The sequence below is a fragment of the Chiloscyllium plagiosum genome, unplaced genomic scaffold (assembly GCF_037043375.1).
Source record: "Chiloscyllium plagiosum isolate Xiang-an unplaced genomic scaffold, Cpla_swu_hap1 HiC_scaffold_1, whole genome shotgun sequence".
In the NCBI taxonomy this organism is placed as follows: Eukaryota; Metazoa; Chordata; class Chondrichthyes; order Orectolobiformes; family Hemiscylliidae; genus Chiloscyllium; species Chiloscyllium plagiosum.
Window position 1 is genome coordinate 4,183,810 of NW_028270139.1, and position 27,613 is coordinate 4,211,422.

Genomic DNA, 27,613 nt, shown 5'->3' on the forward strand with positions numbered 1-27,613 from the left:
GGTGTGGAGGTGGGAAGTGAAAGGATTCCTTGTTTTCTATGACTCAGTTGTCTAATTTCAAAACAGGAGAAAGTGAGGACTGCAGATGCTGGAGATCAGAGCTGACAACGTGTTGCTGGAAAAGCGCAGCACGTCAGGCAGCATCCAAGAAACAGGATCCTGCTCCTTGGATGCTGCCTGACCTGCTGCGCTTTTCCAGCAACACATTTTCAGCTACATTTCAAAACAGCCCCCTTCATATTGATACTGTGAACATAAAGGAGTTATCACCGAAGAGACAGAAAAAGGGGGAGAATGAAAATAGTCGATTTAAATGGTAAGCATTAAGCTTTGATGCAGAACTTGGAAATATTGGAGTTGACATGGTACTGAAGACCTCGCTTTAACTATAGTCTCTGTTTTAATGGTGGGTTAAAGGAGAGGGGTCTCAGGGAACACAAAGCATAGAGGTGCTGATGCTGTGCAAAAGCCAGGGGAAGGGGGTTTAGAAAATGCAGATATTTGAGCAATTTGAAGAAAACTGTTGGGACACCAGGCCTTTCAGTGAAAAACTGGCCCTGCTGAGCAAAGCCGGGCCATCTGGTCACCATAACTGAAGGACATTGAACAGGGTGCTCAGGAAGTAACAGGGCTCTGTGACAGAAGTAGTACATGTCCAGCAAACTACAAATGACAACCCAGTTCATCCAGTGTTGCAAAGTCACTCTACTCCAAGATCTATGCAACTTGTTTTGGATCACTGAATTATCATGGGAGGTATCCCTGTGCCTGATTAACCTTGTTTATTCCAATGAAAAAGAAGTAATTGCACACACCTAACACCTTCTCCTCGCGATTCATGAATGTTTCTTCAGTGTCAATATTTCAGATTTCTTGTTATGCTGTTCAAAACATTTATGCATACTATAATTCAGATTTTATGCTTCAAATTGTTCATTTCATGGAATGAAGATCTCAAGAGGAAAACAGACAAAACGAACTTACCTTGATACTTCAAAATCTTTCAAAGTGCATCATAGCCAATGAATTGTCTCTGAAGTGAGACAAGATGGTAACCAGCAAGACTCTGTCAACAGGAAACAAATAAAGGTGGTCAGCAGGTCGGCACTACAAGTCAGACTATCATGTGCCACATACATAACGTGGTAATCTTGTGTGGGATTGGAACAGGAATGAAAGTTGGCCAAAAGATCAGACAATTCCTGGTTCTTTTTGTGGGATCTTTTATCTCTACCTGAGGTGGCAGATGGAAAATAATGCCAATAGCAAAACAACAATCCCATTTTTCTGTACTTACATCAGACATCTTCGTATCAACCACAATTGCTGCATTTCACAGGGAATATAATCATCATTACTTATAAACAGCAAGAACAGGCACGCAGTTAGTGACTATTAATAAACCTCGTCTTATCACTTACCAATCAAAGAATCCGGAATTAAAAAGGAGGACGCGCATTCTGGGGACGTATTCGAGAATTATTTTGGACAAACTCTGCACTTGTTAAAAGTCATTTGGTACTACAAAACGTGAACATTACTCGAAAAGAGAAACATCGCCAATTTTTTTTTTCCCCCTGTTGCACGCATCAGGACAAGCTCAAGAAAGCCAAAATTCAACCAATCACAACTATTTATATTAAATGAGAAAATGGTGCTGATTGGATGGCAAGCTGATTCTAATTGGCCAAGACCTTTCCATGGAAACAACAGTGAGTCTGGGTTTGCCAGGCTGTGGAGGTGAAAAAGCATAAAAGGTTTGAATGTGCTTGTTTTTGTCTGAAGAAAGAATGGTTTGTTTTGTGATTACACGACTGATGTGTTGCATAAGTACTGCCTAGTGTGCCAACAGCTACACTAACCAGATAATCAGTCAAGTACCTTTATACAGGACTGCAACAAACACATCAGACAGATGGGCAGGAAACTAGCCACCAGGATACAGGAGCACCAACTAGCCACCAATAAACATGACCAACTATCCTTGGTATCCATACACAAAGACGAAGAGGGACATCAGTTCGATTGAGACAATACATCCATCCTGGGGCAGGCTTAACAAAGACACGCACGGAAATTTCTAGAAGCCAGGCATTCAAACCAGAACTCCATGAACAAACATATCAATTTGGAACCCAATTTACCAACCTCTCAGAAAAAGAACCAGAAATGATATCACCCACCACAACAGACCAAGACACACAAATAGCAAGCAGGACAGAACCCCAGCACCTTATCGGAGGCTCACTGATGTTACCTGGCATGGTGAGGAAAAAGTCTGAAGACAAACCCACCAGCTAGTGAGCAAACCGATAACCTGAGCCTCCACACAGGCCAGAAATACCACTCAAAGGTCCATATGACACAGTGATACTGCCCCCATTTCTGAGCCTGAAGGTCCAGGTTCAAGTTCCAATTGCCCCAAGTACGTGTTATGACATATCAGGTCACGATGATTAAAAATAACTAAAAGCAGGTCAGCGCCAGACCGGGCACTGAATAATCACTGACAGCAAAGCATAGAAGTAACCTCCCTACAGACTTGGCAAGCAAAAGAATTATGTTCAAGCTTTGCACCTTTTCGGAATTATATTAGAGCTTCAGAAGGCTGCAAGTCTCGTTTCTTTCTCAATGATTCGGAGATGCCGGTGTTGGACTGGGGTGTACAAAGTTAAAAATCACACAACACCAGGTTATAGTCCAACAGGTTTAATTGGAAGCAATAGCTTTCGGAGCGACGCTCCTTCATCAGGTGGTTGTGGAGAGCACGAGCGTAACACAGAATTTACGATTTACACATGAAAGAAGTGAAACTATCACTGTATTCTAACAGATGAAAGGCTTAACAGACAATCAATTCTTCAATGTATAATTTCAGTTACATCACACTGCAAATTTTTGCTATAAATTCTGTTACGATCGAGCCCTCCACAATCACCTGATGAAGGAGCGTCGCTCCAAAAGCTAGTGTGCTTCCAATTAAACCTGTTGGACTATAATCTGATGTTGTGATTTTTTACTTTCCCAATGGTATTGTTTCATCCAATCAGAGTTGACCTGCCAAGCAATCAATGCCCTATTTGAAACTTGGCATTCTTGCAATAGCTGAAAATGTGTTGCTGGAAAAGCGCAGCAGGTCAGGCAGCATCCAAGGAACAGGAGAATCGACGTTTTGGGCATAAGCCCTTCTTCAGGAATGAGGAAAGTGTGTCCAGCAGGCTAAGATAAAAGGTAGGGAGGAGGGACTTGGGGGAGGAGCTTTGGAAATGCGATAGGTGGAGGGAGGCCAAGGTGAGGGTGATAGGCCGGAGTGGGGTGGGGGGCGGAAAGGTCAGGAAGAAGATTGCAGGTTAGGAAGGCGGTGCTGAGTTCTTGCAATAGTCCTGATCAATGTCAGATGATCATTTCTCCAATATGTCTACCCTAATCTTAATTAATATTCAAGATGGAAACTCATCATTTGATAAGAACATTAATCATAAAAAAATGCCAAAAAGTACATTTGACAGTCGTTTTAATATCTAGTATTACAATTCTTATAAACTATCTCTCAGCTTCTGAAAACTTAAAAGATCGAACTACAAAAAAATAATTTGAAAGCTTGAAACAAAGGTGGCGATACAAAGGTATACACAGCCCGGAGAGATCATCGACTCTGGACCCCATGACATCTCATAGCATCAAGTCAAAAAGGGTAAAGAAATCTCCTGCTGACTACGACATACTGTCCTTCTCCAGCTGCTGACTCTATACTCCTCCAAGCTGAGCAACGCTTAGAGGAAGCGCTAATGGTGGCAAGGGCACAGAATGTACTCTGGGTGCAGGACTCAATGCCCATCACAGAGTGTGGCTGGACAGCACCAGTACTGACTGAGCTGGTCAACTTAAAAAGTCAGAGAGGTTTACAACAGTGAAACAGCCCAATTTGTCCACACCGCCCAGGTTTCACAACTAATCTGGTCCCATTTGCCGGTGTCTGGTCCATATCTCTCCATACCTATCCCATCCATGTACCTGTCCAAATGTTTCTAAAAATGGCAATTGTATTTGCCTCCACCATTATCTCTGGCAGCCTTTTCCAGGCACTCACCACTTTTTGTGAAACTCTCCCCTCCAGACCCTTTTGTATCCTTCCCCTCTCACCTTTAACCTATGCCCTCTAGTTTTAGACTCGCTTACCTTGGAGAAAATCTGTTGACTACCGACATTATCTATGCCTCGCATGACTTTATAGACCTCTAGAAGGTCATCCTCAGTCTCCTGCATTCCAGGAAGAAAGGTCCCAGCTCAAACCTTCTAGCCCAGGTAACATCCTGGTAAATCTTTTCTGCACGCTTTCTTGTTTAATAATATTCTTTCTATAATCGGGCGACCAGAACTGCATGCAGTACTCCAAAAGCAGCCTTACCAATACCTTGTACAGCTGCAACAAGATGTCCCATCTCCTATACTCACTGCTCTGACCGATTCAAGCCTTCTTCACAACCCTGTCTACCGTGACTCTACTTTCAAGGAACCATGAACCTGTACCACTAGATCTCTTTGTTCTATAACACTCCCCAGGACCCTGCCATTGACTGTATACGTCCAGGACTTTGCTGCTTGTCTGGGTCTGCAGTAGGTGTGACAGAACCAACAAGGAAGGGAAAAATAAAACATACTTGACCTCATGACAAACAAAAATATAAATTGCTGGAGAAACGTAACATCCGTGAAAAGAAAGAGTTAAGGCTTTGAGTCCAGTGACTCTTCATCAGAAACTGCTTACAGTTCTCTATCTACAAGGTGCAAATTACAAGTGTGATACATGGGAGCACCATCTGCAAACTCCCCTCAAAGCCACTCACCATCCTGACTTGGATATATTGCCATTCCCTCAGTGCTATTAGCTCAAAATCCTGACATTTTCTTGCAAACAACATGACTGGTCTATCCACAGTTGTTTCTGCTATAACGCACATTTCTTCAATGCAAACTGACTATAACGCTATTGAAGAATTTAAACCATGACTTGTACAATGCAAATATTTCTTACCTGTATTGGGGATTCTGGCCCCATTGATTTAAATGGTGCTGCCAATACACTACTTGTTTTTATAGTGCAGGAGAGCATCCAAACACAACTATCACATTATATCAAGACAGACAGTACAACATATGGACTGCAGCAGTTCAAGGAGGCAGCTCACCCCCCCCGCCTTCTCAAGTACAACGAGGGATGGGCAATAAACACTGTCCCAGGCAGCAACACCCAACTCCCATGAGTAAATAAATAACAAAGGTATATGTTAGGAAACCACAGATGACAGAACTGGTCTGACCAGTATTCAGAGGAAAGGAGTCCACTCAAGCAACAGTATGCTCTAAAGGTTCAAGATATTTTTAGATCATGGTATTATAATCAAGTTTGAATGTTTATTGTTGCATTTTGTTTTCCATACACTGACTGAAAACCTTCCACTGGAGTTACAGGTGATTTGTGTTGGAAATCATAGCACAGGAAGGAGCACAAACCTAGGAAAACTTTCCTTTTAGCTTTTACCCACCCCAATGCCTCGAGGGTTTGAGTTAGGAGGACAGGTTGGATAGGCTGGGATGTTTTTCATTGGAGCGTGGAAGGTTGAGGGGTGACCTTATATAAGTTTATAGAATCAGAGGTATAGATAAGGTGATTGGCAGCTGCCTTCCCCTAGGTGGAGGATTTCAAGACTAAAGGGCATATTTTTAACGGGTGCGGAGAAATTTCAAGACGACACAAAGGTGCTTTTTGTTTAAACACAGAGTGGTTCGTGTGTGGAATGAACTTCCAGGGAAAGTAATGGATGTGGGTACAGCTACAACATTTAAAAGATATTTGGATAAGTACATGAATAAGAAATGTTTAGAGGGATAGAGGCCACACCCAGGCAGCTGGGACTAGTTTCCATGTTGTATGACTCTATGACAGGGGATCATTTTACAAACAAGTGTTCCAGCCGTGGACATCAGCAGCTAAAGCTCACTCACCACATGATTTTAGAGTCATAGAGTTAGAGATGTACAGCATGGAAACAGACCCTTCGGTCCAACCCGTCAATGCCAACCAGATATCCCAACCCAATCTAATCCCACCTGCCAACACCCTGCTCACATCCCTCCAAACCCTTCCTATTCATATACCCATCCAAATGTCTCTTAAATGTTGCAATTGTACCAGCCTCCACCACATCCTCTGGCAGCTTATTCCATACACGTACCACCCTCTGTGTGAAAATGTTGTCCTCTTTTATTTCTTTCCCCTCTCACCCTAAACCTATGCCCTCTAGTTTTGGACTCCCCGACACCAGGGAAAAGACTTTGCCTATTTATCCTATCCATGCCCCTCAATTTTGTAAACCTCTATAAGGTCACCCCTCCGCCTCAGACGCTCCAGGGAAAACAGCCCCAGCCTGTTCAGCCTCTCCCTGTAGCTCAGATCCTCCAACCCTGGCAACATCCTTGTAAATCTTTTCTGAACCCTTTCAAGTTTCACAACATCTTTCCAATAGGAAGGAGACCAGAATTGCACGCAATATTCCAACAGTGGCCTAACCAATGTCCTGTACAGCCACAACATGACCTCCCAATTCCTGTACTCAATACTCTGACCAATAAAGGAAAGCATACCAAACGCCTTCTTCACTATCCTATCTACCTGCGACTACACTTTCAAGGAGCTATGAACTTGCACTCCAAGGTCTCCTTGTTCAGCAACACTCCCTAGGACCTTACCATTTCGTGTAGAAGTCCTTCTAAGATTTGCTTTCCCAAAATGTGTGCTAATGTGCTTCCAATGAAAACTGTTGGACTATAACCTGGTGTTGTGTGATTTTTAACTTAGGACCTTACCATTAAGTGTATAAGTCCTGCTAAGAGTTGATTTCTCAAAATGCAGCACCTTGTATTTATCTGAATTAAACTCCATCTGCCACTTCTCAGCCCATTGGCCCATCTGGTCAAGATCCTGTTGTAATCTGAGGTAACCCTCTTCGCTGTCCACTACACCTCCAATTTTGGTGTCATCTATAAACTTACTAACTGTACCTCTTATGCTCGCATCCAAATCATTTATGTAAATGGCACTCCACTGGTCACAGGCCTCCAGTCTGAAAAACAACCCTCCACCACCACCACCCTCTGTCTTCTACCTTTGAGCCAGTTCTGTATCCAAATGGCTAGTTCTCCCTGTATTCCATGAGATCTAACCTTGCTAATCAGTCTCCCATGGGGAACCTTGTCGAATGCCTTACTGAAGTACATATAGATCACATCTACTGCTCTGCCCTCATCAATCCTCTTTGTTACTTCTTCAAAAAACTCAATCAAGTTTGTGAGACATGATTTCCCCACCCACAACGCCATGTTGACTATCCCTAATCAGTCCTTGCCTTTCCAATTGCATGTACATCCTGTCCCTCAGGATTCCCTCCAACAACTTGCCCACCACCGAGGTCAGGCTCTCCGCTCTATAGTTCCCTGGCATGTCTTTACCGCCCTTCTTAAACAGTGGCACCACATTTGCCAACCTCCAATCTTCCAGCACCTCACCTGTGACTATCGATGATACAAATATCTCAGCAAGAGACCCAGCAATTACTTCTCTAGCTTCCCACAGAGTTCTTGGGTACACCTGATCAAGTCCTGGGGATTTATCCACTTTTAATCGTTTCAAGACATCCAGCACTTCCTCCTCTGTAATCTGGACATTTTGCAAGATGTCATTATCTATTTCCCTACAGTCTACTGGAGGAGATGCTCATTCTACAGGCACCAAGATGGATTGAGCAGTTTCCCTCCAAAATAACCAGTGATGGCATCACATAAATCACATGACCTGACTCTTAAAGTGACAGTTCACAAATACACACTAGTTCAGAGTTCCCTCGGAGCTGCTATGTTGTCGTACCTTCACCAGAAGTGAGCTTTGGATTAGATTACTTTCAGTGTGGAAACAGGCCCTTCGGCCCAACAAGTCTACACCGACCCGGCGAAGCGCAAACCACCCAGACCCATTCCCCTACATTTACTCCTTCACCTAATACTACGGGCAATTTAGCATGACCAATTCACCTGACCTGCACATGTTTGGACTGTGGGAGGAAACCGGAGCACCTGGAGGAAACCCACGCCTCACAGCACCAGGGTCCCAGGTTCAATTCCAGCCTCAGGCGACTGTCTGCATGGGTTTCCTCCGGGTGCTCCGATTTCCTCCCACAGTCCAAAGATGTGCAGGTCAGGTGAATCAGCCATGCTAAATTGCCCATAGTGTTAGGTGAATCAGTTAGACAGAATGGGTTTGGGTTTCGGAGGGTCAGTGTGGACTGGTTGGGCTGTAGGGCCTGTTTCCACATTGTAGGGAATCTAATCTAATCTACCTGACACAGCACCAAGTGTTCTGAACAAGATATAATGTAACATTTGGTCAAACAACTCGATTAGTTGGTCGCCTGGAGATGACAAAACAAATTCAAATTAGGCTATTCAGTTTAAATTATACCCTGAAAAATATCATACTCCAATCTAGTCTGAATTTACTATATTGACAAGTTTAAAAGCCAATGACACAATCTGATGGCTTGGCGGTATAAGACCAGCAAATATTGAACAGTTGGAAGGAGAACTGCCAATCCATCAGCATCTGAAGACTGTCCGGAGAATAGCTCTCTCAAAAAGCATCTTTATCAATTAGTAACCTGGGAAACAGAAATCCCTAAGAAGAAGAAAAGACGACAGAGGAAGATATAAAGAGAAGATTCAACAGCTGACTGGTTTGAAGTTTGAATATTTAATAAGTCTTAATCGGGGATTTTATCGGACTAGTACTATAGAAGGGAAAGTAAAAGATAGGTTCGAGGAAGGAGTTGTAAATAGCTGTTAGTTAATTATTCTCTGCTATACTTTTAGAAATAAGGTTGTAAATTTTTACTTTAATTAGTTCTTGGCCTCTCAGGTTTTCACAGATTACTGCACAATATAAATCTTTTCTGTGTTGCTGGTTTAAATTAAGCGGGAGGGTTTAGCCCATGTCATAACATATCACATCAAACAAGTATCTGACAAGGAATCATTGGTATTTTTTTCTGTTATAAATGTCTTTCAGTCCATTGAGTCCACACTGGCTAAAAATGTGCCCTAACCTAATTCTACTTAATAGCCTGTGGATCATAGTCTTGTAGATTATGGTATTTCAAGGGTCTATCGGAGTGATTTAAAATGTTAAGATGATAGAGGCAGAAACATTAAATGCATGCATTGAGATACAGATGCCTACTAGATACAATCTTTCTAAGGGAAAATACTTACTTGAATACCTTCTCAACTTACTACTGTTGGCCTTAAATTTATCATTTTGTCCCCCACCCCGACCCCACCACACACACACCCATTCAATTTGGACCCTTCATAATTTTATATACTTCAATTAGGTTCCTCTCCTCCCACCCCCTTTAGTTTTCAAGAAAACAGCCCTGGCCTGCTTATAACTGAAATTCTCTCACGTAGATAACATTCTTGTAAATCTGCACCTTATCCCTAACACTATAATGGCTTTTCGACAGAACTGCATGCACTGTGCTACAATTCTCGTTTTATCCAAGGAGAATTCTGTCCTCTGTCTACACAACTGAGGTCTCTCCACACTTTGAAATCTTTGTTGCACACCTCCCCTCCCCCACTGTAAATCTTTGCAAAATCCCAAAACAATTGTGTCCCAGAACTTATTCCAGTTGAGGCTAAACCAGTGTTGTATGAAAAATTATTCTAACTTCTTTGCTTTTGTACTTTATGTCTCCATTTATAAAGTCCAGAATCTTGACGAAATTCTCCTGCACCCTCTCTAGTGCGATCACATCCTTCCTATAGCTGCTCACCAGCATATAATACTCCAGTTGTGGCCGAACTAACATTATATACAGCTTCACCATCACCTCCTTTCTCATATTCAATGCTTTGAGTAAAGACAAGTATCCCATAAGTCTTCTTAACGACTTTATCTACCGGACTTCAAGGTTCTGTGGACATATACACCAACATCCCTCTGACCCTCTGTTGCTCTCTCGGGTCGTACCAGTCAATATGCACTCTGTTGCAAAGGATGTAGGTTTGCCCATTGAGCTGGAAGGTTTGTTATCAAACATTTCATCACCATACGAGGGAACATTATCCTCCGGATGAAGCACTGGTGGCATGACCAGCTTTCTATTTATGTGTTTATGTTTCCTTGGGATGGGAGGTCATTTCCTGTTCTTTTTCTCAGGGGATGGTAAATGGGATCCAAGTCAATGTGTTTGTTGATACAGTTCCAATTAGAATACCATGCTTCTAGGAATTCTCGTGTGTGTCTCTGTTTGGCTTGTCCTAGGATGGATGTGTTGTCACAGTCGAAGTGGTGTCCTTCCTCATATGTATGTGTGGATACTAGCGAGAGTGGGTCATGTCGTTTTGTGGCTCGTTGATGTTGATGTATCCTGGTGGCTAGTTTTCTGCCTGTTTGTCCAATGTAGTGTTTGTTACAGTTCTTGCACGATATTTTGTAAATGACATTAGTTTTGCTTGTTGTCTGCATTGGGTCTTTCAAGTTCATTAGCTGCTGTTTTAGTGTGTTGGTGGGCTACCAAGATGCCAAGGGGTCTGAGTCGTCTGGCAGTCATTTCTGAGATGTCTTTGAGGGACGGGAGAGTGGCTAGGGTTTCTGGATGTGGTTTGTCTGACGAAATGTCTAAAAATGAACCTTCCAGCTTAATGAGCAAACCTACATCCAAAGCTCTGCTGCAAAGTTGTTCTCCCAAAATGCTTCACCATACATTTCTCATAATTAAATACCATTTGCAACAGGTCTGCCCATCTGATCAGTCTGCCTACATCATCCTGCTAAGGATTTCCTCTATACTATTTACCACATCAAATTTCACATCATCTACAAACTTACTGATCATATTTCCTACATTCATGTCTAGATAATTAATGTAGACAACAAGCAAAAAGGGACCCAGCATTGATCCCTGTAGCATCCTATTGGACACAGGTTTCCAGTCACCTTCTGGCCATCACACACTGCTTCCTGCCACTAAGCCAATTTTGAATCCATTTCACCAAATTGCCCTGGATCCCATGGGGTCTTAGCTTCTTAACTAGTCTGCTATGCAAGACCTTGTCAAAAGCTTATGGAGATACATGTGAGGTAAATTCACTACCTCCCTTCATCTACACATATAGTCACTTCTTCAAAAGACAATCAAATTTCTTAGCCATGATCTCCCTCTAACAAAGATATACTATCATTAATTAATTTGTGCCTATCCAATTTTAAACGGACTTTGTCCCTCAGAGTGTTTTCCAATAGATTCCCTATCACTGATGTTAGGCATACTGGCCTGGAGTTCCCTGATAGAGCCTGAACCACCTTTCTTGAGTAATGGAATCACATTAGCCAACCTTCAGCCCTCTGAAACCCCATCTGTAGTCAGAGAGGATTTGAAAATTCACATCAGCGCTCTTGCAATCTCCTCCCTTGCCTCCCACAGCAGCCTGGGATACATTTCATCTGGGCCTGGGAACCTATCCACCTTCAAACCCCCCCTAAAACAACAGTCTTCACGTTGTGAAGTATCTTTTTGGTTTATTAATTCTGTAGGTGCAAACTAGAAACCCACAAGAAATTAGCTACTAGTTTCTTACATCTAGAATTGAAGGGAGAGGACTAGCTTTTTTGTATTCATTGCCTTAGTGTGGGAGAATTTGGGAATGCGAAATAAAACACTCCTCCTCCATTCCACTGAAATGACTGCAAATGGAATAGTTTATCATCCTCGGATCCTTCCTGAAGGGTCAATGTTTTACACTTTATTCAGATAGTGCGGAAATGGCTTGATAGTAAGGATTAACTCTGCGGCCCCTCTTCCCCACTGCTTTGGGTTGCACTTTGGGTGAAGCAACATTTTTTTGAAAGCCAAGCAAAGTCAGCAATATTTTCTCAGTCTCCAAATAACCATAAATGACTGGAATAATACTTTCAGAACACAACCTGGCAGGGGATCTACATTCCTTCAAGAAATGGACTCAAATGTTTTCAACTTTCAAACTACAGAATGTATCAAAAACAGAATCTTTAAAAACAAACCATCAAGAAAAGGCTGACAAATGGTACATTTTCAAGGCATTCATTTGTGCATAGCATCTATTCATTCAAGAAGGAGAGACTTGATAGGCTGAATGACCCACTTCTACTGCCACCCCTACAGCTTATAAAATGCAGGCAAGTCCGTTGCCTGATGGTTCTGTGGTAGTCTCAAGTATTACTGTCCCAAGCTTGACAGAAAAGTGAAGGAACAAAAACAAAAATCTCAGTCACAACCAAGTGAATTTGGCGAAAAACTAAGAGCACATAGAGATCAGAAGCGCCATTTTCTGACTTCACATTGTGATGGAGCATCTCTCCTGCTAAATGTGAATTCTGTGTTAGAAATTCAGCTCCGCGTAGCACATTAAACAGGGAAGTGGTCAAATCACTCACGCCTGGTGAAAATTCAACCTTCTCACCTGTCCCACCATCACCATGCTGAGATTCTCAGACTTAGAAAATTAATTGACGAGTCTTACCTTAATGTTCACGAACAAACTGCTGCTGATAATCACTGTCCATGTCAAAATATACAGTCATGGTGAGATTTCTTTCAATTATACTTACATATTGCCTTAAGTCACTGTTTTTCCTCACACAAGTTTGCATATAAACACATTTTTCCTCTCCAACAGTGTTGGGAGTGTTACCCTTCTGATATGGGATTTAGGAAACACTAGAGGATTGTGTTGGCAGAGACATATCAATTCTATTCTAAGGTCAAATATGTTCCTTCGCTGATCAGCCGGAATACCATCTGGTATGCTGGATCCAGATCCTAATAGCTGAATTCAAGCCAAGTTAAAGGATTTTTTCCAACCCAGTAACAATGTTGAGCAGTGTTTCAGGGTCACATTAACAACTGCTTGAAACCTCCCTGGGCTCATGACAAATGTGTAATAAAGTGAGTTTTCTTCCGGTCACTGTTAAATTCCAACACTTGCATAACGTATTTCAAGCAATTATAACCATGCATTGTTTTTCAATGTATTGTGCACAGGAGTAAACAGTGATTGATTAAACTCCAGCAGCATAAATTAGTTTGAACACAATAAAATGTGAGTCAGGAATAGGCTCCTTATTATAACCTGCAAACAACCATGTCCTTCAGCAGCAACTGGCATTCTGATCAACATGGAGTGTTGTCAAAATTAGTAATTAAAGTCCAGAAGCTGCAGCATTCAACATCACAAATGCAATCAAAAAGGATTTTCTTCATTGGGTAGAAACAGCATGAATGTAGTAAAACGGAAAGCATTTTTACAATAGTAGCAACTGGTTTTTTTCCCTGGTAAAAGCAACATTTGAAAGAAATAAATCTCAAGTAGTAGTACAACGTTTCTTCTTGAGTTTGTATTAATGAAACTCTTTTCAGCACAAACTTCTTTTTTATTCTGAACTAAACTCCGCATATATTTTATAATTACTTATGTCTATGTTGATCTTTAGTCATTACACCATGGATGGCCCCATGTCTCACCAGGACACAGCTTTGCCTGATAACTTGGTGTATAGTGGCTGGGAATAGTAAATAAGATTAAGCTAGTTCCTACTCTGGCAGTTCTGATTGCATATATTTTGACTGATACACAGAAAGTCAACTCTCAGGTTTGGTTGTTTATTCCAATCTCTTTTGATCTTACCTTTTGCATCATTAGAATTCCCTGCCATCCCACACAGCATTCCTCTTGGATTGCTCTCTAACCACGGTCAACACTTGCCTCAAGTCAGCTGCTAGGACACCAGCAAAGGACGATTAACATTCTCTTTCTATAAGGTCAGGCTGATATCAGGAACTCAGTGAATAGAGGTACTGAAGGGGAAAAGATCACAGCCCAGTTCTGAAGCACAAACCTCGCTGAGATTTGCAACAATTGTCATGGACCAGGCCAGACCCCCCTCAAAACATTTCAAGAAGGTAGCCCAGACCCTAACTTTGCTAGATGTTTTAAGCAGGTGTGAAGTGGATATTCCAGGAGCAATACAGCTGGTCAAATCACTTTTAAACAAAACAATTTATTTACAAGATTACTGAAATGTGCATTATCCCAGAACTACCTGTACAGCACTGATAATACTGCTGAACCCACTTTCTCAATAATCCATTGTTGCTTTCCCTATGGATTTTCCCCATCTCCCTGCAGGTTATTGGGAGTAGGGAGTACTTACTATTTACAATTAATGCTCAAAGTTGGTTAAGAAAAGAAAATAAGTTTCTTCTAGCCTCTGAGACAGATAAACAAGCTTGACCGATCAGAAGCCTACTAGTTCATCAATCTCCCTGCTACATTGTTTGTTCTCTTTGCAGTTAAACTGACATTTCAGTGCGGCATGCAACACAGTTTGGTGATTGGGGGTTTCACACAAAGTGGGGGGATGTGGGGATATTTCCTTTTTTTGTTACAACCTCCGATATTTGCTTCTACTTTGATTTATCAGAAGGAACTGGTTGCTGAGTAATTGTTGAGCTACTCCACTTTAAATAAATATGTCAAGTTATGATATGGCAGGGCAGCTCAGCCAAGTGGAACGTACAGCCTGTGACACGTGGGAAATCACTGTCGTACAATCTGTGCTGGAGGAAGACATCAGCAGCAAGTATCACCAGCTGTGCAACCTGGAGTTCTGGGTTTCAAACCTCCAGGAACAGCCAGGGTCTCTGAGGTACATCCGCAGGTCCACGTGGTTAGCATGCTTATGGAGCTGGTCACACCACAACAATGTGAAATGGGTGGACACTGAACAATTTAGCGAAAGCCAGCAGATAGTGCAGGTGTCCCCAATCGGTCAGCCGTTTTGGGTCGGTTCCTCAGTGGTGTGCAGTGAAAACCCAACCTGCGGCACTACATCTGGCTCAGTTAGACAGTAAGGGAGGTACAAAGTATGGAAATGTGTTGCTGGAAAAACGCAGCAGGTCAGGCAGCATCTAGGGAACAGGAGAATCGACGTTTCGGGCATTAGCCTGACCTGCTGCGTTTTTCCAGCAACACATTTCCATCTCTGAGCTCCAGCATCTGCAGACCTCACTTTCTCCCCAGGTACAAAGTATGGAAAAGCATATCGAGGGGGAATTTGTTAGTTTAGGGAAAAGGCAGGCATTTCTGCAGGATGATATGTTGACTCCCTGGTGCCAGGGTCAAGAATGTCACAGAGGTGCTGAAAGCAGATTTTAGGGAGCTCGTAAAGTGATGAAGTAGTAGCAGTTCAAAAACAAGATGAAACTGAGCGGCACGTGAATAGGACAACTGTAAATGTGAACATGTGGCTGAATAATTGCCGTAGGAGGGAAGACATTCGTTTTCAGAGACACCAAGACAGATGGAGCTGTAAGAAATGGACAGGTTACATCTCAACAACCCAACCAGGACTAATATTCTCTCAGAGAGGGATTTAACTGCTGTTCAAAAGGGTTTCAACAAGGTTGACTGGGTGATGAGAACCTGAAGTAAGCTTAAAAAGTCATATAAGTGCTGCAGCACAGAGGGAAATTAGCCTTAGTAAAGAGGTACCTTTTCAAAAAGTTAATTGGTTTGAAAGTTGATAGATCCCTGGACCAAATGAGCTGCACCCCAGTGTTGAAGGAGGTGACTATAGAGATAATGGATAGATTGATGAATATAATTCAAATTTCTATAATCCATAGAAATTTGAATGACATTCAAAGGTTCTTCAAACTAACAGTTGGACATGTAATAATTTAAGGCAGGGAGAGGGAGAATGGAGAACCACAGGCCTATTAGTCTGTTAGGGAAAATGCTAGAATTTATTACAGAAGATGTGAAAATGGAATGCTTAGAAAATAATGGGGCAAAATTATCATGGATATATGAAAGAGAAATCTTTTTTGATAAACTTGTTGGAATTTTGTGAGGATGTTATCTGCAGCATAGATGAAAGAGAACAAGTGAATGCCATGTATTTGGATTTTCAGAAGACTTTTGATAAAGTCCCACTCAGGTGGTGAGTAAAACTGGAGCTCATGGGACTGATGGTAATATACTAGTGTGGTTGGAGAACTGGTTAACAAACTGGAAACAGAGGTTAAGTAGAAACAAATGATTCTCAGGTTCTCCAACTGCTACTAATGGGGTAGGCAAGGATCAGGGCAAGGACCACAGTTGCGCACAATTTATATAAAATAATTTGAATCTACAGACCACTTCCAATATTTCCAAATTTGCTGATGACAAAATTGGGTGGGAATGTAAGGTGTAAGGAAGATGCAAGAAGAAGACTTCAAGCAAGCTTGAACAGGTTGGGCAAAAACATGGCAAAAAGAGTATAATGTAAGAAGTTATTCATATTGGCTAAAAATGACCAAATATTTGTTAAAGGTTGAAAGGTTTGTCTTGTTTTTGAAGTACTACTGTTGTCAAAAAGGAACCTGGATCCTTGTTCATGAGTCACTAACAGCTACATTGCAACAACCAGTAAGGCAAATGATAAATCCCCTTGCAATGAAAGCAAATATGAGTACAAGAGTAAAGATGTCCGGCTGCAAATAAATTGAGCTTTGGTGAGACTGCACCAGGAGTACTGTGTACAGTTTTGGTCTCCTTATCAAATGAAGGATATTCTTCCCACAGCAGGGAGGTTACAGTGGCAGGATTATCTCATGAGAAGTGATTAAGGAAACTGGACCTGTATTTCCTAGAGTTTAAGGATCAGAGGTGATCTCATTGGAACTTCGAAAATTCTTAGAGGGTGTGACAGATGGGTGTAAATCAGAATTTTGTCCTGGCTGGTAACTCTAGAAATAGGGAACATGATCTAGAGTAAGGCACAGGCCAGAGTGTGACATGGAGAGGAATTTCTTCAAAGGGTGATGAATCTTTAGGATTCTCTACCCAAGAACATGGGAGTTCAATATTAAGCAGGTTAAAGGTAGAAATCAATAGATTTCTGAAGACTAATAACTTTGAGTGACATGGAGAAAGTGCAGGAAAGTACACGGAGGTAGATGATCGAACTGAATGGCCTACACTTTTCCTACCCAAGTTATTGGTTAATATTTTTCCATGGCTTTAGACAGGAGGACAATGGGAAAAAAAAGAGAAAAGCAAAGAGAAGAGGAGGCCATATATTGAGAAAGTGGTATTCCTGTGACAGTACTTGTTCAAAGGATTAACACTTTCATAATCATATTTCAAAGTTACATCGAATTTGAAGGTGAGGAATGGGCCATTAAGCTCAAGTGTTTTACACCAGTGTTTATGTTGCCCACAAGCTTTCTCCCATTCTATGTCACATAAACCAAGCAGCATGTTCTTCTGTTACTTCTCCCTCATGCACTTGCCTAACTTTCCCTGGAATGCAATTATGCTATTTGTGCCAACTAATCTGTTGCTTTTCATTAATGTGGAGGGCAGCAACTGAAGGTGGTTAGGATGATTAAGGTGAATGACTAAAGCAGCACGTGATAGCAAATATGATCGGGTTAGCATGAATTACTCAAGAGGCACATGTCAGCAAATGCTGCCAGGCCTGCGAGAGTCCTGCTAACTGTGTAAAGGAGGTAGAATAAGTAAATACTCTGCAAAGAAAACATCTGTTTACTATGGTAGGGACAGATAACTGTAAGAATACTATATAAACAAGCTTTGGTTGCAATACTGTGTAAAAGGCCTAATCTACTCTCAGTAAATTTAACTTTAGCTTTAAGATGTCCTAAATGATTTCAGTAAAGACTCCTGTTTGGTCTCAGTCTCACTCCTATTCACCGGTCTTTGAAAGAACCCAGTAATTAATAAAGAGAGATAGAATATGTTCAGGAACAAAGAACATGTTCACTTACCATTGGCGATAGGAAAAATAATGGAATCTTCCCTCAAAAATGTGCAAGAAAAATATTATAGATATTTTTAATCAATCAATCTGTTCAGACATGTTACAACACACCTCTGTTGCAAGTCGGACTTGATCCCAGATCTTCCACCCCTCAAGGAAAGTATTGTATTCTTGCTTTCAAAATAAAGAAATAAAGCAGTCAGTACAGATTTCAAAACCAAAGTTCCTACTTGACGTAGTGGTGGTATATTTGGATTTTCAAAGACTTTTTGACAAGGCGTTAGTAGATTGATGACTATGGTCAGAGTATATTAAACCAAACTTGGTGCCAACAGAGATCCCTGTGAAACACCACTTCCCATCTTCCATGAATCGGCGTACCTACCTTTGACACTTTGCCTTAGTTTCCTGTTTTTTAGCCAGCTCTATATTCATTCTGTAGTTGCTCCTGGACTCAGCACACCATAACCTTCATTAGGATTCGATTATTTTACTATCTTATCAAGGATCTTCTATAATTCATGAAAATTCACACTTAGCACGGTACATTAAACGCTCAGTCTATGTACATCATGTTCAAAGAATAGACAATAGGTGCAGGAGTAGGCCATTCAGCCCTTCGAGCCTGCACCACCATTCAATACGATCATGGCTGATCATTCCTAATCAGTATCCTGTTCCTGCCTTATCTCCATAACCCTTGATTCCACTATCCTTGAGAGCTCTAGCCAACTCTTTCTTAAATGAATCCAGAGACTGGGCCTCCACTGCCCTCTGGGGCAGAGCATTCCACACACCCACCACTCTCTGGGTGAAGAAGTTTCTCCTCATCTCTGTCCTAAATGGTCTACCCCGTATTTTTAAGCTGTGTCCTCTGGTTTGGCACTCACCCATCAGCGGAAACATGTTTCCTGCTGCCAGAGTGTCCAATCCTTTAATAATCTTATATGTCTCAATCAGATCCCCTCAATCTTCTAAACTCAAGGGTATACAAGCCCAGTCGGTTCAGTCGTTCAGTGTAAGGTAATCCCACCATTCCAGGAATTGACCTCGTGAACCTACGCTGCACTCCCTCAATAGCCAGAATATCTTTCCTCAAGTTTGGAGACCAGAACTGCACACAATACTCCAGGTGCGGTCTCACCAGGGCCCTGTACAGCTGCAGAAAAACCTCTTTGCTTCTATACTCGATCCCTCTTGTTATGAAGGCCAGCATGCTATTAGCCTTCTTCACCACCTGCTGTACCTGCATGCTTACCTTCATTGACTGGTGTACAAGAACTCCCAGATCTCTCTGTACTGCCCCTTTACCTAAATTCATTCCATTGAGGGAGTAATCTGCCTTCCTGTTCTTGCCACCAAAGTGGATAACCATACATTTATCCACATTAAACTGCATCTGCCATGCATCTGACCACTCACCTAACTTGTCCAGGTCACCCTGTAATCTCCTAACATCCTCATCACATTTCACCCTGCCACCCAGCTTTGTGTCATTAGCAAATTTGCTAACGTTATTGCTGATACCATCTTCTATATCATCAACATATATTGTAAAAAGCTGCAGTCCCAGCACGGATCCCTGCGGTACCCCACTGGTCACTGCCTGCCATTCCGAAATGGAGCCATTTATCACTACCCTTTGTTTCCTGTCAGCCAATCAATTTTCAATCCAATCTAGTACTTTGCCCCCAATACCATGCGCCCTAATTTTACTCACTAACCTCCTGTGTGGGACTTTATCAAAAGCTTTCTGAAAGTCCAGGTACACTACATCTACTGGATCTCCCTCGTCCATCTTCAGAGTTACATCCTCAAATAAATTCCAGAAGATTAGTCAAGCATGATTTCCCCTTCATAAATCCATGCTGACTCTGTCCTATCCTGTTACTGCTATCCAGATGTGCCGTAATTTCATCCTTTATAATAGACTCCAGCATCTTTCCCACCACTGAAGTCAGACTAACTGGTCTATAATTTCCTGCTTTCTCTCTCCCACCTTTCTTAAAAAGTGGTATAACATTAGCCACCCTCCAATCCTCAGGAACCGACCCCGAATCTATCGAACTCTGGAAAGTAATCACCAACGCATCCACGATTTCCCGAGCCACCTCCTTCAGTACCCTGGGATGTAGACCATCAGGCGCCGGGGACTTATCAACCTTCAAACCTAACAGTCTCTCCAACACCAATTCCTGGCAAATATAAATTCCCTTCAGTTCAGGTCCTTCAGCCACTGTTACCTCAGGGAGATTGCTTGTGTCTTCCCCAAGAAGTCAATATGGTTGGTTAAGTTTGGCATTCTGTTCTGTTACATGAACTATTCCTTAATGAGGTTTTTTGTTTCTAGATTTTTTTTTTATTACATCTTTGAAATAAAGAATCCATTACTTTTTCACCAATGCTCTGTATTTAAAGAGCAGTGCCTCTTCACTTGCTCATTTCAGGAGACACTAAAGCAACAGGATTTATCTTACATAAATTCAATTTGTTTATCTATTATTTCTATCCATTTTATCGTAAATGCTTTTTTCCCCCCCCTTGACCTCGAACGTTACATTCATTCTGTTAATCTCCTTAGTAAACCCTAAGGCAAAGTCATTATTCAATATTTCTGCCTTTTCACTGTCATTACCTTGACCACATGCATATGCATTGCTCAGTGGCCCTCTCTCTCTTCTGACCTTCCCCGTTTATAGTTTGCAGGATGATTCATTTTATTTCCTATTCCTTGACAGTTTAATTCTTCACTTTGTTTAAATGTCTATCCTAATGCAAGGACACAAGAACCAGGAGGAGCAGCTATTCAGCCCCTTGTGCCCTCGCTGCTGTTTTATTCGAACATGGCTGATCTCATCTCGACCTCAACTCCACTCTCCCCCGACTGCTCTCCAGAACTCTTCTCTCAATTACAAATTAAAAATCCGTCTATCTCCTTCTTCAATGTATTCAATATCCCCAGCATCCATCGCACTCTGAAGTCATGGATTCCACAGATTCACCATCCCTGGGAGAGATGCAATTCCTCCTCCTCGGTTTTAAATCTGCCCCATTGGCTGAAACTGGAATGGCTCATTTTAGATTGCTGCGCAAGGAAACTCTATGTCTACTTTGTCAACATCATATTTCCTTTTGTCATCCTGTCTTTTGCTGTGTATGTTCTCAACATATACCTTTATCTTTTCCAGCTTATCCAATTTCTAAGTTTCTATGTGATGCCTGATACAGACATTTTTTCTTATTCACCCACATGTGCCAGCTGCTTCTCAGTATGAGGCACAATTGGCTCTCAGTCACAAGGTTCCCAGTCCACCCCACAGTTCGCACACTGAACTTCAGGCTGGCGCTCAAGGGTATCACACTGAGAGGTGTACTGCCAGATGAGACATTAAACCAAGGCTGCTGCTGAGGGCAGGTGTAAATTATTCCACACCAGTACTTTGAAGAGAATGGGAGCTGTGCTCTGCATCATGGCCAGCATTGACCCCTCAACCAACCTTATCCGATAAACTCTGTGTGGTTATCCGTTACTGCTGGTGGAAGTTCACCCAGTGCAGATGAACTGCCGTGTCTCCTACACTGCAACAGCGATGAGACTACATAAGTACCTCATTCACTGAAAGTGCTTCAAAACACCCAGTGGTCAGGTAAAACATTACAGAGCTGCAAAGCTCCCATTTTATTTAAGGTGTTTTATCATTGATGAGGTTGTTCCTGATTTTCAGCAGAATACATATATCCTAAAGTCAAAAGTTCACAACAGCATTGCATCTGTTGTCTTTATTTCTTTGCAGTTTATTTACATTCTCACTCACTCAACAGGAATTGATTGGGAAGGCAAATGGAGTATTGGGCATTTACTGCAAGGGTAATGGAGTATACAAGTAGGGAGGTTTCACTGTAGCTGCACAGGACCTTGGTGAGAGCTCATCTGGAACACTGCCTATAGTTTTGGACTAGAAAAGAATTGAAATACAAACAGTTCACAGAAGGTTCCCTTGACTCATTCTTGAGATGAAGAGTTTCCAAAGAAAGATAGCCAATACATATTGGAGTTTAGAGAAATGAGAGTTGATCTTCTTGAGATCCTGAGGTCTGGGCGGGATTCCGAGAGGACTTGACAGGGTCGACTGTGAAAGGATGCTTTTTGTACAAGAGACTACAATTAGCAGGCAATTCAAAAGCTGGGAAGTTCAGTTTTAAGAAGGAATGGAGAATCTACTTTCCTCTCAGTTGTTAGTCTTTCACATTTGCTTCAACATCAAAAAACCATGGAGGCTAAACCAAGTTAGATTTTTGAAGAAATGAGTCAAGGGTTACAGGGGGCGAGACAGGAAAGTGGAACTGAAACCACTAACCACATCATCAATCGTGATCTCAATGAATGTCAGAGCAGGGTCTCGGTGCCAAGTGGCCTACAGTTGCTGCTAAGTTCAGTGTTTCTATGTTCATGGCTGCAGTTCTAATGTAAATAACATAAATTACTTTAGTTTCCCACCAATAACAAATGCTCATAAGTGTAAATCATTAGATTCGAACTAAATAAATTTATATTCACCTACAGGATTTAATTCTAGTCATGTGTCTCAGAGCCAGTATAGATGAGACTAAAATCAGAAAATAAAGGTTAACCTGGCCCCTAAAATTAATTCATGGAATTAATTTACAGACATGATAAAAAAAAGTGGAGTCACTAAAAAAAATTGGGTTGCTCCAAGGCAATTCACTTCCAGACCTTATTACAGCCAAGAGTTCAAATACAGTCAGCTCTTCTACAACGCAATGGATGCATCCTTGTGCAACTCCCGAGTTACAGAAAAATTGCGCCTTAGAAACAGCAGGTAAAGTGTTGGTGCTAATAATCATTACAGCCAACACGTTTTTAAAAGTTTGCGCTGGAGAAACAGTGTCCCCAATCCGTCAATCGCGTGATAGTGAACTCATGTTGACGGAACATGCATTATAACAGAACGACCATGGCTGAACTCAGCAGGAGAGGGGGGAATCATTTTAAGGTGAAAGGCAGGAGCTTACCAAGGGTCTGAAGGTATAACGTTTTCACCCACACAGTGGTGGGAATCTGGAATGCACTGCCCAAAATACAGGGAGCACCTATCCCACCCGTGGATTTGTAGGGCTTTGCACTGGCGTTGCTGTGGTGATATTTCCTGAAGGATTGGAGGGGTCGCCTGTGCATTGTCCATGTCTCCTAGAAATACAGGGAGGGTTGGTAACACTGAGCTTGGTATTTGATAAAGATCTTTATCATCAAACAATCCTTTAGTCGGCTGAAGACTAGCCCATGGGAGATGGTCGAATCCCATCAATGACCAACCTCAATGACAGTAGGCTCCCAAGATATGAAACTTGACGTGCATCGCCCATAGATCTTGGTGCTTGGGTGAGAGAATAGTGCAGTAGGGGCAGACTGGCATAGGACCCGTACCTTCCTGATGTCTAGCCTGAGGCCAATTCTCTCACGTGACTCTCAAAGCATGAGCAATAGTTTGGAGTTGAGCCAATGAAGGCGCAGGCATAATACTTCGATTTGCATGGAGCAGCTAAAGGTGAACCAGGTTGATGGACTTGTTACAGAGGTTAGCCTCACACCACTGGGTACTTCACCGATGATGGGCTGGAATGTTGCAGCAAGGAAGATGGAGAACAGCACTGCACACCTCAGTCTGAACATGTACTGGGTCAGTGATGAATTCATCAGTCAGGACCATGAACAAGCATCTTGCAGCAGGCAGACAAATATGAATTTGTGCAGGCGTGCACATGTTCGGAGGATACACCACAGTGCTCCTGGTTGAGCGAGTTGTGAGGTGGTGTTTATTTGAGCCACCCTTTGTGGGTGGGACCTTGTTTCCACGTAGGCCTGTGGTTTGAAGCTATTGATATATGGATGGGCATCGGAGCAGAGTATTAGCTCAAGAGAAGTGGAGACAGCAGAAACCTCTGACACCGGTATCTCAGGCACACACATCAGATTATTGCTTTTCATCAAATATAGCTCTTTGCTGACACTAAACCACCTTTCATTCAGGAGCTTTTAATACCAAACTGCCCCTTCCCACATTCTTCTTACAACTAATGCACATGGACAATCAGCCCTCAGGCCTGACATCCCCACGTGCGTCTATCAATGTAAACATTGTGCTCTTGGCCTCCCCCCAATGCTTCCTCCTTCCACAGCAGGAGAGCATTCACAGTAAACTCAAACATTCACAGATAGCGGTGGGTAGGATGGTGGGGGCGGGGGGGGGGGGGGGGGGCCATTGGCCACTGAGCTGGCAGGACAGCAGAGAAACGATGCCCCTCCTCAGGGCACGATTCAACACCTACATCCATCCAATCAGAAAGCCTCCAAATCTGCTACCCTCACAGCTAGAGATCAAACTCCAGCACCCTGGGAAAATGTTACGGCTCGTAACGAATACGAATCTTTTATGTTTCTCTTGGAGGTCTCCAGATCCCACTCCCAAGCCAGTATAAGGAGAAGAGCCCCAGCCAATCAGCAGTAGTTTGACTGTAATTTATCAGAAATGAATGATTAGCCCTCACAAACGGAGGCTGGATTCGTACAAGTGCAAGCCCCACGTAATCGTGCACAACTGCACACTGCTGCTCTGGTCAGGAAACTGAACAGGATGTCACTGGTGTCAACGGAATGAATTAACTTATAATTAATAGCAAAGTATCTTAATGCTTTAACAATATAATGCAAACATTCCTTTGTGGACATCATTACTACTGTGCCATAACTGGCTCTCAGTTCTGATTGCCCATAATGCCATTCAGCCTCAAATCTACTTGCTATTAAATTTTTATGTGCCTGACTGCCTTATCTCACTAATCACAGATCCCTACAGTGTAGAAGAGGTTATTTGACCCATCAACTCTGCGTTAACCCTTTTCAGAGTATCCCACCTAGACCTACAGATTATTCACTCTGAGTCTGCAATGAAAACTTGCCTTCAGTGCTCAGGCCCTTATCTAAGCACTCGTACGGTCATGCTTTCCAGGTTCTGTCATTTTGATGCCCTCAGTTGGGGTGTGTTTGTGCTAAGCTGGAACATGTGGAAACCGATCTCAAGACCCCTCCCATTTGTACTGTGCATTCTCTGCGAGACCTTCTTTTGCGAACTGACTTCGGAGACATGTAGTGGTTCCAAGTTTTTCTTTTGATTCACTCTCCCTCCGGACTCCCCTTCTATGTTTCATCTTTCCCCCCATCACTGCAAATAGCCTTCTCCTTCCCTTTGGTTGCCACTCTGCCCAAATTCAATCACCTCATTGACTGTCAGCCTTTTGCTTTTCCTCCTAGTCTCACTCCCATTTAGATTCCTTTGTCCAGTCTTCGCCTTAACACTGTCCTTATTCAATTCACCTACTCTTTCTCCCTTCCCAGTGCACTTAATTAGCCCATTGCGTTCCAATGAATAGAATAGATTAGAATTCCTACAGTGTGAAAACAGGCCCTTCGGCCCAGGAAGTCCATACTGACCCTGTGAAGAGTAAACTATCCAGATTCATTCCCCTACATTTCCTCTGACTAATGCACCTAACCTACACATCCCTGAACACTATGGCCAATTTACCCGATCTGCACATCTTTTGGATTGTGGGAGGAAACCGGAGCACCTGGAGGAAACCCACTCAGACACGGGGAGAAGGTACAACCTCACCAGAGGTTGGAATTGAACCCGGGTCCCTGGTGCTGTGAGGCAGCAGTGTTAACCACTGAGCCGCCTCCAAATCGTTCCCCTGATCACTAACTCTTCCTTCTGTACCCAAGTTTCTCCATCCATTCCTCAGACCCTTCTGGTGCCTGTTAACTTCCAACCGAACCCACCTTTATCGGAACCTTCTGAGTTGACCCCTGACTTGCTTGGTCCGGTCGGGTTTGCTGGGGTCAGCCAGTGTGGCCGCCTCGTTGAGACAGGCTTGTTAACTTTGTCAGGCTTCACCCTCTGCGATATAAACGGTCAAGAGCAAATAAGACCACGTGTGACCGATACCTCTTCTGAGTTCGTTGACCTAGACAGGCTTCAGTGTAAGAAACTGCAGAAAGGATGAGGTTGTTTCGGAGGAGCTAAGTGAATGAACAAGTTTGTACTCATCAAATTTGGAGAAATAAATCTATCCCACCGGTTAGATGGCAGTATAGTTAGGTTTGTGAACATAACTGTTCCCTATTTTTACTGAACAAGTACTAAATACTGCTATCAGGAAGCTGGATTTTTGCCTCCTGCCTACCACTAACAAGGCTCCAGGCAGCAGCTTCCCTGACCTGTCCCCCATTTCCCCTCCAACCCGCTGCCAGACAAAAGCAACAGGTTCAATGGGAAGATAATTGCACTGCATTGACGATCATCTGTCAAAATCTTACCAATCCTGCAAAAACGCCTTCAAATAAATTTAACCTCACGGTTCAAGAAAGGAGGGAGGCAGAAAACCAGAAACGACAGACTTGTTAGCCTAACATCAGTGGTAGGTGATGTACTAGAATCTAGTTACAGGATATGGTTGCCTGGATAATGAGAGAATCATGTGTCAGATTGGATAGGATCAACATGGATTTACTGTACGATGAAAAACATCAATGTGACAAACCAACCTGAGAGAGAATCTTGGAGGATATTGCAAGCAGAGAAGACATCTTGGTGGGTTTCATATACTTGGATTTTCAGAAAAGTTTCGATAAAGTAGCACACAGGAGGTAAGTAAATAAAATTAAAATGCATGGGATTTGAGGCAATATACTGGCGTGGATGGACTAGGACAGACAGGTCAGAACAAAAGAATCATTTTCAGGTTGGCAGGCTATGACCAGTGGGTATTGCAAGGATCGGTGCTTGTGCCCTAGCTGTCCACAATCTATAGCACGGAGTTGGATGTGCAGGCCAAATCTAATATTTACCAGTTTTCAAATTAAAACAAAACTTGGCAGGAAGGTGAAATGTGAAAACAATGCAAGGCTTCAAAGACAGGCCGTATGAGTGACCGTGAGTTTCAGATGAGTATAATGTGGATAAATGCAACATTTTGGGAGGAGAAATTCAGGTACACAGTATTTCTTTACTTAATGGAAAGTGTTGATACCCAAAGGGACCTAGGTATCATTGTGCACGTCACAGAGCCTGCCAGAATGTCTACCAGACTGAGATCGTGGGGCTGTCCTATTAAGGATAATTAGGGAGACTGGGCCTGTATTCTCTGGGGTAGAGAAGAATGACAGACACCCCACAGAGACGTGCAAAATTCTTAAAGAGACAGGGTAGATGTAGAGAGGATGTTGCCCAGATAGTGGGGTCTAAACAGCCTCAGAATAAAAGACAAGCCACTTCGGACAGTGTGGAGGAGGCCTTCTTCACTCAGTCATAGAAACGGACCCCTTGGTCCAACTCGTCCACACTGACCAGATATTCTAACCTAATCCAGTCCCATTTGGCTCATCTCCCTCCAAACCCTTCCTATTCATAAACCCATCCAGACGTCTTTCAAATGTTGCAATTGTACCAGCCTCCACCACATCCTCTGACAGCTCATTCCTTACACGTACCACCCTGTGTATGAAAAAGGTTGCCCCTTAGGTCCTTTTTCAATCTTTCCCCTTTCACCTTAACCTATGCCCTCTAGTTTTGGACTCCGCTGGGGAATCTGGGGAAAAGACCTTGCCTAGTC

At 42.6% G+C, this 27,613-nt stretch overlaps 1 protein-coding gene across 4 annotated transcripts in view; it reads right to left on the minus strand.

The window, feature by feature from the left end:
* fhip1aa (FHF complex subunit HOOK interacting protein 1Aa) overlaps window positions 1-27,613 on the minus strand; it is a 199,752-nt gene that overhangs the window by 148,893 nt on the left and 23,246 nt on the right. For 2 of the 4 annotated variants that reach the window (XM_043699695.2, XM_088000826.1), the window contains one exon: window positions 985-1,066. The exons of 1 other annotated variant lie outside the window; for it this stretch is intronic. The gene's annotated coding sequence lies outside the window, so the exon portion shown is untranslated. Of the gene's footprint in view, window positions 1-984; window positions 1,067-5,035; window positions 5,051-27,613 lie in introns of those variants that run through there. One more of the 4 variants, XM_087973401.1, reaches the window with a different exon arrangement.